Source organism: Temnothorax americanus, unplaced genomic scaffold (assembly GCF_048541705.1).
Source record: "Temnothorax americanus isolate GAGA-0224 unplaced genomic scaffold, ASM4854170v1 Scaffold3, whole genome shotgun sequence".
Classification (NCBI taxonomy): domain Eukaryota; kingdom Metazoa; phylum Arthropoda; class Insecta; order Hymenoptera; family Formicidae; genus Temnothorax; species Temnothorax americanus.
In genome coordinates this window covers 7,448,946-7,465,540 of record NW_027509442.1, presented here as the reverse complement: position 1 = coordinate 7,465,540, position 16,595 = coordinate 7,448,946, and the positions used below count along the sequence as shown (strand labels likewise).

General features: G+C 38.8%; 2 protein-coding genes across 4 annotated transcripts in view; one reads left to right on the top strand and one right to left on the bottom strand.

Moving 5' to 3' along the window:
- The window catches only part of LOC143900269 (18S rRNA (guanine-N(7))-methyltransferase), a 166,205-nt gene that overhangs the window by 57,819 nt on the left and 91,791 nt on the right, over nucleotides 1–16,595 (top strand). The gene's annotated exons all lie outside the window — the stretch shown is intronic.
- Nucleotides 6,876–16,595, bottom strand: part of LOC143900272 (uncharacterized) — a 227,408-nt gene continuing 217,688 nt past the window's right edge. For all 3 annotated transcript variants that reach the window (XR_013257737.1, XM_077411418.1, XM_077411419.1), the window contains one exon: nucleotides 6,876–7,233. The gene's annotated coding sequence lies outside the window, so the exon portion shown is untranslated. The remainder of the gene's footprint in view (nucleotides 7,234–16,595) is intronic.

The following is a 16,595-nucleotide window of genomic DNA, read 5'->3' as shown; positions in this document are numbered from 1 at the left end:
TGGCAGCCGCTTTTTATTACGCGATAGAACGGAAGAGATGGTCGTTGAGCGTGCAGCAGCTGTCGGCGCGACGAAATAATCGTAATAGAATTGTCAAAATGTAGTCGCGCGTTGTTTCATGAGTGTGAATCGATGTGAATCGCGCCGGAGATGGGGGAGGACTTCTTTAGCGAGAGGCGCAACGGATCCGTGGAGAATCGTTTCCCCGGAGAATTACCGGGGTATTATATCGAGCTGGCAGGACGCGGCGCGGGATAGGGGTCTGGTGCAAATGGAGTAGCCCGGCGGAATATGCTAGTGTCACGAGGATGCTTACTAATACCTCGGATTATACAGATATCTCGACGGTATATCTTATTCGCGCGATCGCTATACGGTTCGTATGTAATGTACGTATGCCGCGTCTTTACGAAATTACCATATCGCGATAAAAGTCAGCGCGAGGGTTATCGTTATTTCTCGCGTAAGAAAATTGTGGGTACCAGTTACCAGATACCAAGCGATGCGCCGCATGAATTCATAAAATCGCTTTAGGAGATGTTGTATTTTCTTGTACTCGCTGTGTCTTGGGATAATTCGGTAAAATAAAAAAACATATTTCATGGTTGTAAATTTAATTTTATATAGGGTATACATACGCGCGCGATGTTCTTATAAATTTAGAGAGTCTATACTTCTTCTTGACAAAAAAAAATACAGTTACTATAGTTATCTAAAACGTTATAAAGGTATAACGGAACAGACGAAATTTTACATGATAAGGTGCGGAACATTCAAAATTCGAAGTATATTGATTTATATGATTAAAGAGATCGGCAATCTTTGTACACTTTACTCGCAAGACGAGTTTTAAGATGGAAGTGGGGCTCACCGCGCTTTATTACACGGACATGTAAGAGGCGTCGCGCCATTTTTTCCATTCGTTCAGATCGGCCGATTTGCTCGGACGACGAATATACATCGCACCGTGTAGTGCGATGCTGATGGGGACAGAGAGAGAGAGAGAGAGAGGTCGGATTGTAGACAGTAGATGGGGTTACAGGGTTGCCAGATCGATCGCGTAATGAAATATGCGTGACGAGAGGTCCCACGAGTCCCGGACTCGCTCTACTATTACTCAGTTCAGCTCAGCCCGGCGCGGTTCAGTTCTCCTCACGAAGGGTGACACGTTATATTATTCAATTATGTCATTCGAGTTATACGCACGGGCCCGCCAAGGTGCGACGGGGAAATAGATCGAACGAACGGGGGGGAGGAAGAGACAGGAAGACGCGCGGCGTCCCCTTCTCTTCCTCCTACGAGCTGGCAACGCCGTATTTGTTGAGTAAGTGTTGGCTCCGTTTCCTGCTTTAAGGGCGCAGCCATTATGAAATTGTAGTTACTCGATTAATTTCACCCCGGGCGCGAATTATCATAAGATAATAGGCTTTCCCCCAAGTTCGTTCGTTCGCGCGCGCGCGGGGCCAAGTTAGCGGTTCAATGAAATGTTTTATTGCCAATTACGGTGCGCTATTGGCGTCCTACGCTGAAAGCACTTCGCTAATTATTCCGCATGGACAAGCCTTCCTTTAAATTATGTAAAAGATTTTAATTGCAATTAAAACGAGTGCCCCCAGCGAGTCCCGAGGTCCCGATAATGTGTACAGGACTATGGATTTATAATTATAAATGCGCGTGACTACTTTGTTTCGCTATTATTATGAAATTATTATTACGAAATTGTTATAAGACTTTGAGAAGAACCTTTATCTCGTCTAATTTGTATCAACTATACGGCAAATTATGCCACAAAAATTAATATTATTTCTTCACGCAAAAGAAATTTCGCCATGGGTCGGAGAAATACTTTACAATGAGGTGCGCGATCGGCCGAGAGGAGACGAGGCGACCGAAGGCAAAGATAATAAATCAGGGCGCAAGATTTCCCGTGCCGATGACAAACACAATAAGTCCCAATTTCGGTCATTTATATACGCTACGCCCGGGATAATATGACGGAGGATCCTTTGTGCACACACGAGGGGTACCACGCCGGGAGTACGGCGGACGCACACGAGTGACGTCACTTACAAGGACATAAATCAAAGCGGACGGACGAAAGTCCCGGATACGGCGCAGTGATGCTCCCCGGGGAAACCGTCTATATAGCTCGAAGTCCTCTTTTGACTCATTCAAGGCGAATTCGTGCGCGCTCCCATCCGACGTGCGCCAATTTCAAACGTACACGACAGTATATACGTACGAGTCCAAACCGCGCGGCATGTTATGTGCGGACAAAGTTTCGGGGACTGTTCCGGTTATTTCGCGATAAATTTCTCGCGAACTCGACGCAAGCGAGAGAAATCTCGCCGTGACACAATATCGCGTTACAGAGGCTGGCTCCGTAGGTATATATAACGATCGCAGTATTCTATACGTCGTGAGAAACGAACTTTATGAATGATAAGTGTATACGAATCTAACTGAACGTCCACAAGTAAAATCGACAGGGGCTGTAGCAGTAGATCTCGTTCCGACTAGTTGGCACGAATCATGACTGTGATTCGTTCCCCCAATGTAGCGGCCACGCGTTGCTATACGTTTCCGGTGAAGACGCGGATATTACATGATGCTGGCCTCTGCTGCCTGTTTCCGGATAACATCAACTTCTGGATCATTGATTCGACCGATCGTTTTTCATCCTGAGCATGGCTCGATGTTCCGACCGTTTATGCAAGCTTCACTTATCGGTCCCCCGTTTAGAAATACGCAATCGTTTTATGTATTTAAAAATTATATGTATAAATTCGAACATATTTTCTATAATTAGTAATAATTGGGTACGTGATTAATATTGTGCCAAAATTATCCAGTTCGATTTAATGCAAAATTGCCGAAAGTTATATGTATATTGAAATATTTCAATATTTTTATTAATTTCTTCCATATTGAAGTTCTCACGCGCTCGTATCATTTTTGTATAATTTAAGTAATAGGTACGGCATATATATTCAATCTTGTTATCGTATCTACCTCGCCATCCTTTGTCACGCGTTTCAGGAACGAAATGGTTTGCGTGAAGATGCAGATGCGGTTATCATCAGGACGATCGCCCGACGAGGTGGGGATTAGCCTTTAAGTGAATCGTCAAATCGTTTCTGCCGCCCTTGGACTCGGTGCATGAACACATGTATCGCATGCTGTGCAAACAGATCGCGGGTGCACACCCTCTCTTCTCTCGGTAGCGTGAGCTGCATCTCTTTCTTTTCCTGTGGGACCCCTTTTTATTTTCGCCCCGTCTCCCTTTCACTCCCCCGCGTGCTTTTTGTCGTATCGATCTCTCTTTCCGATTCGTCGTTTCACCTTCGTCACTTGTCCAGGGGAAAGGGAATATAGGACCGTCGCGCTCTGTTTATCCAGCTGCCGTATTTAAATGTCGCTCTAACGCGCCGTAAAATTATATGCAAAAATCCCCATAAAATATGTAAGTCCCCCTCTAATGCACCGAGAAATTGTCGCGTTATATCGTCGCGCCTACGGGATTATTATATCGCTACGACGTTTTCATCTCCTACCATCGCTAGTAGCGAAATAGGGTGTACGCTTTGGGTCCCGCCTGAAATTTAATGCGTAATTTATCTTCTCCACTAACCTCTTTCTTTTTTATCACACTTCGTTATCCTTATTTTTTTTATCGTCTCCCTTTTCTCATCACAATTGACTTCGTTTTTTCACGATGTAAACAGACATGATATTTTATTTTGAAACTGATTTAACGATCACACAACTTTTATCGCTATACAGTCATTGTACAATAATCCGTAAATATTTGACAAAAACATCGTATGATGAGAAACCTGATAGATAAGCAATAAAAAGCGATAAGAATCTATTTAAGGTAAGAAGGTGGATAATTTGTCCATGGTAGCTAGCAAGAGCTGAATGGGATGCAAAGCAATTTGTTGGCAGCAGCTAACAGGTTGTCAGGTGTCGATGGGGGGCCTAATGTCAGCGGGGGTTCCGCTGCCTAGCGGTAGTAAGACCAGCGGCGCTTATTCGCCGACTCCCTGTAACTCCGCGCGTTATCCTTTTTTCGCTCCTTCGTTTTACCTTGTTTCGCTTCTCATTTAAATCAAGGACACATTAGTCAGCTTTTATCCTCTTCTCTTCCGTTTTTGTATAAAGTATATTTTGTCGCAATTTTCTATGTATGAACACATATGTATCGCATTCGTTTTAAAGATTAAACGAATGCATAATGTAACAACGCTTACCAAACTATCCGTACTTTATATAAAACGGAAGAAGATAAGAGCTGACAAAAGTAAATAGATGCAGATCTTGCGATCGAGAAACCGAATACATAACTAATAAATTGCATGGAAAAAGCCACGTTTTTATTCAAGCTCGATACGATTATGTAAATATGTAAATATTGGAGAGAGAGAAAATAATAATGTATTGTATTAAAAAGAGAAACAATATACGCGCGCGACCACAAGAGAAATAGATTGAATAACGAATTCATATATCGATGACGTCCGGTTTTTAAATTCCATTGTAATTTCAATATATATATAAGAACGATGCCACATGATGTATTTATCACCATACACCGGATGCAGATTAATATTCATAAGGAAGTTCGGTAGGAGTCGCGTCACGCTTATTGACTGTGGCGGCCCAGCATTATTATTTTAATCAGTTCGTATAATGTCTCTGCAAATTACATAGTAGATTGGACTTAATGACCGGAAGAACTAACGCGGTGCGTCAGCAACGGATGAGAAATCACTATGAAACTGAAAAGAGGTCTTCTTACACGTATAACCTTTATACGCGTGATGCATAATTTAAGTGTAAATGTTCTTTTAATCAATTACGCTTCAGTAGATTTGCTGTACATCCATTACTCTGCAATTATATATTTCGTCGTATTTTATTTAAATGAAAAGCATCTAAGCGCTTCAGATTTCCGTGTTAAACACATAAAGACAAGAGTAAATAATTGCCACATTTAATACGATTAACTGTAAAGATTGTGAGGATTTTTCGCGGTAATTGACGTAATATTGTCAATAAAACGCGGTGATTTTTCACCATTTAAGTTAATGTAAGCCTCGAACGTCTCGGCGACGATTTATACTCTTGTCAACTTTCACACACAAAAGCGACGTTTAATTATCGACATATCACTGTCCGACTTAAGGCGTCGCCAGGAATACCAACGCGAAACGAGGACCCCCTCCCTTGTTATTGATTGTTTCCTTGTTTATTGTATATATTAGATTTAATTCGAAGTTCCGGTAGATCAAGTCAGAGGGAAGGCTGGGATGTAGTGGTGTGCGTCGGCGAGGCTGCAATAACTGTCAAACGGTTTCCTCGTTTTTAAATCCCTCTTGTAAAGTAAAATGAGACAAGCCCAGCGGCTTCTATCTCTCTCTCTCTTTTCATCCCTCCCTCCCTTTTTCTCTCTCTGTCGTTCTCTTTGTCTATCTCTCTTTCTCTCTCTGCCTCTCCATTCTTCGTTCCGCGGAGGTCGGTAAAGCCAATCCCGTGCTGAGGGTTGCACAGCATAAAATCATGGTGTACGAGGGTAAGCGAGCGGGGAGCAGGAGGGAGTCATCCACCCCGATTCTCTCCCGGCGTTCTCTATCTCTGATAACTCACGTCAATACAACGCTATACAACCTTCCAAGAGCCGGAGGTGCTCTCTCTCCTGAAGATTTACCGTTTGACAGTTTTATTGGCCGATGTCGATTGGATTTCGAAATCATGTCGTACCTCGCGATCTCTCGGCGATGCGAATTCTTCCGCTGGAATTAATATCATATTTATTTGGATTCTTGCTCCATATGTTTCATAAACAAAAACAAAATAGGATGAGTTATAAATTTCAAATATAATAAGATTGAGAAAACATGTTATAAATCACGAATATTTTCAAATGTGATAGTTATTATTAATTTTTTAATAATTAACTAAAAATAAAGAACTGGGTTATGCGCTTTGAGGTTTCTGATCAGTACACTTACACAAGTTTCCATTATTTTTTTGGGTACACCTCCATTTAACAATATGAGTATATAATAAATGTGTAGAAACACGCAGGTGTGTATCTGTAAAAGAAAAGCATATATCGTTCCTCGACGTATATGATATTTTTGTTCCGCTAATGATTATTCGGTTTTGGACGATTATTAACTACTTAAATTTCGAAACTGTCATTATTGCAACGAGTCGATTTGCAATTACAAGTACACTGAACGATAAGTAATTGACATATGTTCGCGAAGTACACTCAAACACACACGTATAATTTGCGTATACTCGTGTGTATATATACATATATATGTGTATATATAGACTTATTTAATAATTTATATTATGCGCATATGCACATAAATCGATGGATCGATAAAGAAAGCCATGATATATGGGCTAATTTGACGTATCGCGAGGCTACCGATCGTGCCGTCCATGTACGGCCGAATGACCGACTGTAAATTACTGGCACGTCGGCGTAAAAACATCGAGAGACCTGACTCCCTTGACGGACGTGAACGTTCATCGTCGTCGAAGCCTCATCGACGCTCGAATCCCCATTAACTCCCGTTCAATATAAATGTTGAATCACCTTTTCGAATCATGCATACTCTTCTGGCGCTTGGTAAGTCCGAGAAACATCTTGATGCAAAATTTTATAGAGTGTCGCATGAATTTACCTCAAATACACGGACATTTCTAGCAGGAAATCGAAGAATTATTAATATGGAGAGGTAAACGCTAATATGGGTAGATTATTTAATGAAAAATAACATAATTTTTCCATTGATACAAAATTATTTTATTCTTATGAAAATTAACATTCACATCTGTGGCATATGTTATGTAAACTTGTGTATTTAATTAAAATAATGGAATTACATTGTTTAAATTAATTGCGCAATTATTTAATTTGATAAAAAAGCGTAAAAATTGACATTGTTTATTATCAGATAAATATATTGTCTTATATGTTTTCGAAGATGTATATTATGAGCTACACGTTCTCTCTACCATAATAGTGTTTTTGCTCCTCCATCGGGTAGACCACCGCGGAGATGAAGTCGTCCTTCCTCGTTCAACCTAGCATCTCTTGTGCACGCTTCTGATCTCGACAGCAGCGATTTGTTTAGTCTCTTTCGTGCAATTCTAACGCGCGCTTTCAGCAGAACTCAGGTCGTTGCAGAAAGAAACCGCGTGACGACGTGGCTGTCATCAAAAAGTCAAATCTGGAATTATTTGAGTTATAGGAATTGCAATAAAATTGATACAGTAGCTAAACAAGAGATATCAAAATGGAGAAGTTTTACTTATAGTTGTTATTATAAGAAATTTATCCAACTTTTATTAGAACATGTATTTTAAACACTGTATCGTCATACATTTTATACCGAATATTGGACTTAATATTACGTAAAGTAAATATTAAAAAATATTTTCAGAAAGATATAACAATTAAAAGTGAAAATTAATTTTGTATATAATACTGATTCAGAATTTATAATCCGATAAAATAAAATATATTCATATATTGCTAATTTAAACGTAAAAGATAGATTCATAACGTTCTTGCCATTTTATTTGTGTACGCCGATTGATTCATAATTGAATTGCATATTACATACAACATTTTAGCAGTAAAGTTTATGTCACGCTCTAGATGGCGGCGCGATAAAAACTTTAGGGCCTCGTAGATTACGTCTTTCAACAATGAACGTTCGCAAGGGCTCCCAGCTGTTCGAACACCCGAGTAGGGAAACGATGTGATTTTCACTTTGCCGGCTGGAACGCGCGCTTGAACGAGAAACGGCACGACGCGAAACTGAAAGAACCACCCACGGAGCGGCGGGAACGGGTGAGGATTTCTCTTGATCATTTCGATCGCGCCGGCTCGCCTTTATGTGCATATTATGTATTTATTATGGCTGCCTACCAGGAATCGCGCGACAAAACCACAGGAGCCTCAAGAACTCCTCCTTTTGCCCCTCCGCGGGACTCTCTTTGGAGACCGTTCCACATAACGTTCGAGAATCCTGGGGTCCCGGGTAGGGGGCTCATTAATTGACACCGTGATACTTGCCCCGCCGGTCTTGGTGGTCCGCTTGCTTTTAACGATACGCGCCCAATCCCATTGATTTCGATCGTTGTTGTCGATGATCGCGATCGTTCGTCTAACAGAAGGACAAGAAAAACTCTCGCATGATTTACTTATCGCGATGATAATGAAACGGCTGTAATTTCGCGGTTCAATTATATGCGTCACGTTGAACTTCATGTTTGATAATAAGCATCGTTTATAACAATAATTATTAAACGTTTCATATATTTTAAATACGATATAATGGATTCGTATTATATAATTACAGATTATACATAGATGATGCGACAGATATGAAACTTTTATATTTTTTGGGGAGGAATTTAAAATTATACTTCAACGTTTTAAATTTCTATTATGTCTCATAATCCTAGTTTTTTTCTTATATATTATTCTCACATTGTGTTAATTCAGTTATAATGCGAAGTAAATATTTCCTGGATTGTTACTCGCCACCTTGTAAAAGTTCCCACTTAAGCTTATATACATATTTGGTACGTTATCGACACGCGGCTCACGTGTTTGTTGTATCTTCAATTTTGTAGGCAGAAGCAAACAGTTGGCACATTTAGGAATGTTCGGATTGATTTTTTGAATTTTTATTATCACGTACAGATCTTTCTCCACAAAATTCGACTTGTCTGCGCATCACGTACGGCCTATAGTATCATGCGTTTTTCTGAGACTACCGTTCATTTATAGGGCAATCTGTAAGCCACAAGCGGACACGTTGACGAATGCTTCGTGACACTGTAGAACTGGGCCGGTACTCATAACGCATTTACATTCCTTTCAATGTCGTGCCACGTTCAGTAGAGGCCACCTCGCGAATTGATATTCCTCACTCGAGTTCTTCGATTTATCGGCAGCCCCTATATAACAGCCATAAGTCTCATGTACGGAATAGTACAGCAGATGTCGAACTCGGCTAAATATCCGTCTGATGATTAACGAAGCGCTATCACACTTACAATTAGTGCGAAAATATACAAGTGTTTTAAAAAGTCTTGGTTAATTTTTATAAATAGCACAGTTATATATATAGATAGCTCCCATTTTTATTAGAAAAATTCATTATAATTGCATTTCAATAAATTTGTATACGTAAGCTCAAAATGTCAATATTAGAACCAAAACTTTGAAATACATGTCAATGTCGAGTATCGAAAATTTATATTCACACGCGGTTAAATAATTAGATTTATAATTTCTATCTTTGAATCCTTCGCATCCAATTGATATTGATAAAAAAAATTTAGACTATACATAATATATAATTACAATTATAAATATTGTTATTGTATATACATTATCTATCAATTTTATAATCAAAAGTTATAAAAATGTCTCAATTCGGTATCATTTAAAATAATTCATATTATTATAAATGTAATATAAAAATGCAATGCTTTTTTATATTATATGGAAAGTCGTGCATTTTTATTATGTGATACATGTGCGAAGGGATGCAGACATTAAAAAGCGGTAAATTTCCGTTGAATTTCGAAAAGAAAGTTTCTATAATTTTGTCAGAAGCTGAAAAAATTTGACAACGATTGACGAGACGGATGACGAGTATATAGAGCGCGTAACTTATTCAAAGATCGATCGGGACTCGACCTGGTTCGTGAAAGAGTGAAGCGTGCATGTGTATCAGCGGTTTTACGCTTGTTATTCGGCGCGTATCCGTAGTAATAATAAATTATAATTCTCTTTTGAAATAGGCGGATGGCATGTAGATACCTCTCACGCGGGCAAGTGGCGGCCCCATATTTACGATTATAATGTCCGCATAGCATTATTTCGATCTGGGAAACGCGAACATGACGGAATGCCGAAGAGGTCTCTCTATCATGCCGTCGCATAATAATACTTACATGCTCGTCAGTATGGTGATATTTGTACATACGGTTAGATCGCGAATTGCTATTCGGATCAGATATGAATATGATTATAGCGCGCGCACAATGCGAATGGCGGAGAAAGGTTTTTGCGGCAAACTCGACGATGAAGATATAAAATAACGTTAGACGTCGGATCGTTCCATCGGGATCCTTGACTTTTAATGCCGAATGCCGGGAATAAAATCGGCTCTTTACGATTATTACGTTTCGTATATTTGTGTTCATTACATTACAATATTATGTTTATTGCGGTAAGATATAGGTGTGTCCTCTGTATGTACGGAACAGTTAAACTTTATACTAGAACGAACGCAGTGACAACATAATGTTTCGTAAGTTTTAAATTTTATGAAGTGGGAAAAATTTAATTTCTAAATTACGCATTTTACTATTTTTAGCAAATAGTAAAAGTTTGAATCTTTAACTGATGTAATTCAGCCTGTGCTTCGAAGAACAAAACTATAAAGCTTCCACGGCAGTCGTACGATTGCGTTATAAGTAGCCTTGTTCGCCGTCTAATTGTTATTTCCGAAGAAACGTACGATGCATTAGAACATGATCACGTATGTGATACGTCACTTTGGTGCGTGGTGTTCCGCATCGTGCGTGGGAACTGTCCAGGTCACGCGTCTACGCGCCGCGTGCGGAATTATTAAGTGGCCTGAGGAAACATTAGTTTGCTTCGAACGATAGTACCCACGTAGAATTGCAAGGTCTATGATTTTGAGCACGAACCATCGTATGCGGTCACTTGCAAACTAGATAATTACGGAGGGAGGGAATTACTCAAGCCTGAGAGTGCTCGGAAAATGCACTTGGCAAAGTCGCGTTACAGTTTTTAGCAAATAGCAGCTAGGACGAAATAAAGTAAAATATTCACGGAGAAAGTTGCAACAGTAAAAGTTTAGAGAAAACGTTGGAAAGCTGCAAATGTGTCTGAGATTGTAAAACGCTCACGACTTTCTTCGTGTTGCATAACTTCATGATTAACTTATTACGTGGTTTCGGGATGATCCTGGTACGCATGGAATTTTGTTGGGTTATGTATCTTCGCTTACGCCTCTCGATGGGCAACGAGCTCATTTCTCTGACGCTATATAATTTTTCCGTTATATATACAAATCGTTGTTATAAGCCGCGTTAAGTGCGGGATGTAGTTACTAAAATACTGCCAATAATTCTGTTATTAAAAAGCAGAAAGGAATCGTCATACGTTGACGAGTCTATAATTTACTATATGATATATTTAAATGATTTTACGATTGAATAGATATGAGATTTTATTCTGCTACATAACTATATGAAATTTAATTTACAACGAAAGATTTTATGTTTTGTATATATATAATATATATAACAAAAGATCTTACACCGCAATAATTTTTAGAGACAGATATTTGTTATTTCATCATGCTTAAAGTGTTCATTGCAAGGGCTACTTCAATTCGCATCGAGTGATACATCGGCAAACATTCCGAATGATTTCGATAGCGTCGTACCAGATTATGATTGTGTTGTCCTGACAATCATACAGATCTCCCAATCGTTAAGAGTAAGTTTATTCTTGAGTCCTGAGGGATCGTTTCCTGGCATCACCGTCAACTCGGACGAAGAGGGCGGCGCGCGCGAGCGCGCGCGGGAGTTTTACACATAAATCTGGTCTACGTACGGGAGCGACTCCTCATGGGAGTTAGACCAGGATAGGATGGGAAAGGACTCGTGGAACTCTTCTCTTTAAAAGACCGTCGAGAATGTGAGAACCGACCGTCGTCCTTTTTAGTTGCAAGGGAGCTTTACCTCTTTCTTGTGCGCGATTCTTTGAATTAAAACGATATAGTATAGATGAATCATAAAAATGTCGTATGTTACATATTAATTATTGTGATCAATATCACGTGATTTCAAGAAATACGCTTACATCGATTTCTCACGCACCACAAATGACAAATATTTGCATTACACATATCAGAGTTATATTTATTATCGATTAATCTTCATTTTTGGTTTAGGTCCAAATGCAATAATTGAATTGGCATTCCAATTCTATTATCTAATAACAAATTGATATGTAATTATATTTATAAATCAGCAAAGTGGGCACAAATTAATCTTTCACTTATATATACGTATATATATGTTGTCAATTAAAAGGTAGTTGAAGAAAATACAGTCTTCATTTTCGCGATAAGTTATTTTTACGCAAATAAATTTTTTATTTCTTATTATACATGATATGTGTGAAACTAGGATGCTTTGTAGGAAAATCTTTGATATAGTTAAATTGTGAACGAAAAATTTGTTTGAACTATTAAATACTATAAGCTCATTAGTTTTAAGAAATGCATAATTCTTAAAACACAAAAGTATCTCGTTTATCAGCTCGCGTCTCCCCAATTATAAGTCATGTACAATTGATGAGGTTGCATTGACGATTTAGGGAAAACTTTTGCAATTTCCAAAGCACATTTTTTTTGTACGAAATACGTAAAATCGTCAAAGAAGTCCTTAAACTCTCCGAGAGATGGCGGAGCATTAGGCATTCCTCGCAGTTTCGCGAGATCTCGCAGGGATGACTGATATCCGCGCAGTCATTTGGGTTTAGCGAATCCACGGACTTGAGCTCGATACACTGCAGACACGCACGCTTACATATTATATACACCTATATACACGCGCTTTTGTAAGCGATAGCGCAATAAATATTTGCGAAAAATTGAAAGCAAGATACGACATAATTTAAGAATAATAAGAAAAATCAGATAAAAATTCATATACTTGAGCATACAAATGAAGCAAAATAGCGAAAGCAAAAAATAATTTTTTATTTATATCCTTTAATTCAGAAGAGATTAATTTCGCAAGAGCCTGTATATCTATCCCAACTCGTTTTCCTTAATTCGGCCATTTGTTTTAATTGCGCAATTTTTGATAAACACATATAAGTTTCTCAGAAGCCGAATTGGTCAATCCCATGAATGGAATTATGATAAAGCAATATAAATGTGTTGATTAGAAAAAATTGATGAACTTATAAAATCATGTGTTCCGATACTAAAATTAAGAAACTTGAAACTAAGAAACTACATTGCAGAAAATGGAATTGATCAGTTTGATTTCTCGTATATTGTTCGATTCGATGGTTAGACATAATCTTGGGAATTCGCGTAATTAAACTGCTTAGCTGCATATATACCACGATATAACTTGACATTTAAGTCGTTTCGCAGCACGATTAAATCTAACATCCACTAATTGATCCATTGTCTTTTACTCTTTAGTATTTTTTACATTTATATTAATTAACTTTTGGTATTTAACGATAAATTTTTAATTGTAGCCTTATTTTGTGGATTATTGCATCAAGCGAAGTATCATCTATTGCGCAACATAATTATCGTTATGCACTTACTCGTGTACTTCCTCGATATTATCCGCCGGAAGGTGGGTCATCTTTCACGATTACACCGGAATAAGGCGGTGAACAAGACTGGCGCTGATTTATGCGTGCACGATAAATGACAGCGACGTAGTCAACATAGCGAGCAACTTAAAATACGTGCTTCACTTGCTTATCTATGTAAGAAGTTACTTGTATCTTTACCTCTCTTTATCCCTCGGTTCACGTACGTGCATTGACTCACGCACGTTCGTTCGCGCATCTTCCTATTCTGTTCGCGCACTCGTGCGCCAGACGAATTAGCCGGATTAATTGAAGCACCGAGAGAACGATACGGACCTAAGACGACGAGAGGTAGATTTTCAAACGTGGCAAAAAATAATTTTGAAGCTTCTATCGATATTGCTTTTATGGCTCGGATCTCCAACGAATCAGTTATTAGTTTTAATGGAAATGCCTAAGGCACGTTGGCTAGACAGGCCGAGAGAATGCGTTAGAACGAAGGAATTTCATCTTGACTCTATAGTTATCTATAGTTATGCGTCTAGTTCGTAATCACAATGTGACGATAAATTGGGAAGTGCGTCTTCCGAAATATACGACTGAAGGAATATATTCGTGAGTTATGATGTCACGGAATAGGAGACAAGGGAAAGGGAATGAGAGTACGCCCTTATAAATGCTCGTGTGGTAGTTACGCCAGATGACGCGCGCTCTAATAATTATAGCTTTGTTGCACGGTACAGGCCGGAGCGACTGATCCGACGATGCGAGTTGAATGGCGGACGAGACAGCCTAACGATTATCGATAATCGCATACCGACATGCGGCTCGCGAAACGGGGAAACACGTCGAAATAATAGCACATCTATAGTTTTTCCAGACGCGCTCGATACAAAAAGAAGAAGGAAGCAAAGGGGAAAGAGAAGGTAAAAGAAAAAAGAAAAGTGGAATGTTTCCTCTCCGAGCGAAGGCTGTGAATGACCAGATAAAAATAATACGGATCCGCGAACGTTCTGCCAGGAGGAAATAGATGGAACGTAGGAAGGTATTTGGCACGATCAGCATGCATAAGATTTGGCAGACCATGGGATGAAATACGGGGAGTAAGAAAGTAGAAATTCGATCGGTCCGCTATGGGCTTCCTATACTTTCTCAATGCACATTTCGTAACATGTAATATGATTCTCTCGTCAGCACGCGCAATTGACGTTTGCGACTTTTTTTTTTTAGATAGCTTTAACACATTACATTTCCTCTACATAATAAATCAGTAATCTAGTTATGAAAGGCGCGTGTTTGTGATAGATGTATATATACGGTCAGCTATATTTCTAAAATGTATATTTTGCTTTTGATATACGTTTGATTAAAAGACGAGTAATAGCTTCACATTCAGATTAGATATCTCGATATAACTGATAAATATATATATAATATATTATATAACAAAGCTATAATATGTATTATATATAGCTTAAGATAAATATATAATATATATTCGAAGGGAGAAAAAAAGGAGATGGGATTAAATCGTGTAAAGGATTATGTAAATAACTTGTATGTAATTTCTAATAACATTTTAATATTTCTGCAGAAATTTAACTAAAAAAATATGCAAATAAAAAAAAAATGCTTATCGAGCGAGAATCGACAGCCAGAAGGACGGTTAAAAAAGGCTATGGAACCTATAAAACGCGCGATGTCGTATCGCAAATTCAGTCCATGTTTGGTTTGGTTCGAAAGCTGCGAAAAACGGGTAGGCTCTCCGCGGCATATATCGCGAGCCCCGATTGGCTAATTGGGAAACCCAATAGTTCTAAATTAATCGGTATCATTAATAGCACACGCGCGCAGGGACAGACTCGAAAAGAGAGAGGGTGCCAGCTAGAAAGAGTAAGGGATCGAAGCCTGAGAGAAGAAACATTTAAAAAGTCGACCCGACATACCGCCGACAGCCAGCCGCGCAGCTCTCTCTCTCTCTCTCTCTCTCTCTCTCTCGCTCGCTCTCGCGCTCTCTCACTTCGTCTGCCAGCTAAATTTATCCTAAACGATGGATGAACAATGGTTACATAAATAGAACAATATGCGTAGCAGCCGAGAAGAGAGAGAGAGAGAGAGAAAGAGAGACAGAATGGAACTCGTTCAAAAGTCACAATCGCGTCTCTTGCTCCTTCCTGTCTTATTTCACGATGCTTCGAAGGCACCATCCACCATCTCACTTTCTCGTCTTTCAACGCCTCTTCTCGCCGTCGCGCGCGTCGAAAAGGGGAACCCTAAAACCGCTGCTTTGCTGCTTTTGGGAGAGAGACCCGCGTTCCGATAGACATTGCAATTCTACATTCAGCGACGCTTCTGTTTCATTGAAACTTTACTTACGAATACCTAGTTGCGTTCGAATACAAAGAGTATTCGGTTTTTGTATAAACGCTTTTCATTTGGCACAATATGTGTAATTAGTGTTATCAGTTTTTAATTATTTACTTTAATCGACATTATATCTGATGTAATACAGATATGACGTTGTAAGTCAATGTGTAATTAAAATATTGCATCAATATAGACTAGAAAAGAGATAAATTTTTGGAATGCTATGCAGTTTCGGTGAAATTGAGAGAAGCAAGACAGGTGCACAATGATTATTTTCTATTAAGTATCTTATTCTACACTGAAAAAAAACTGTTGCTTCAATTAAAATGCTATCACGGGGTGCCAAAAACACAAGTAGTTTATTCAATTGTATTATTATTAGACCCAATATCTGGATTATTAAACCAATAAATTATTAGTTTAATAATCCAGATATTGGGTCTAATAATAATACAATTGAATAAACTACTTGTGTTTTTGGCAGCCCGTGATAGCACTTTAATTGAAGCAACAGCTTTTTCTTTCTCAGTGTAGCTATTAACTAAAAAGTTCGATACTCTTAATGATGCAGAAATGGAGGTTAATTAACAGGTATTAATTAACAGGCGAGATTCAGTTTATTATATGTTTTGCATTTTAAGTTTTAACGCAGCGCTCGTTTCCGCTAAGTGTAATGAAGTACAGAACTCAAAGCGCCCATTAAATCCATTTTGGTGTTTGATGTTTTGCGTTGCTCTTGAATGCATGGACGGTTTGTTTTAGCTGAGATTTACGTTCGTTTGGGATAAATGGTTTTGACGTA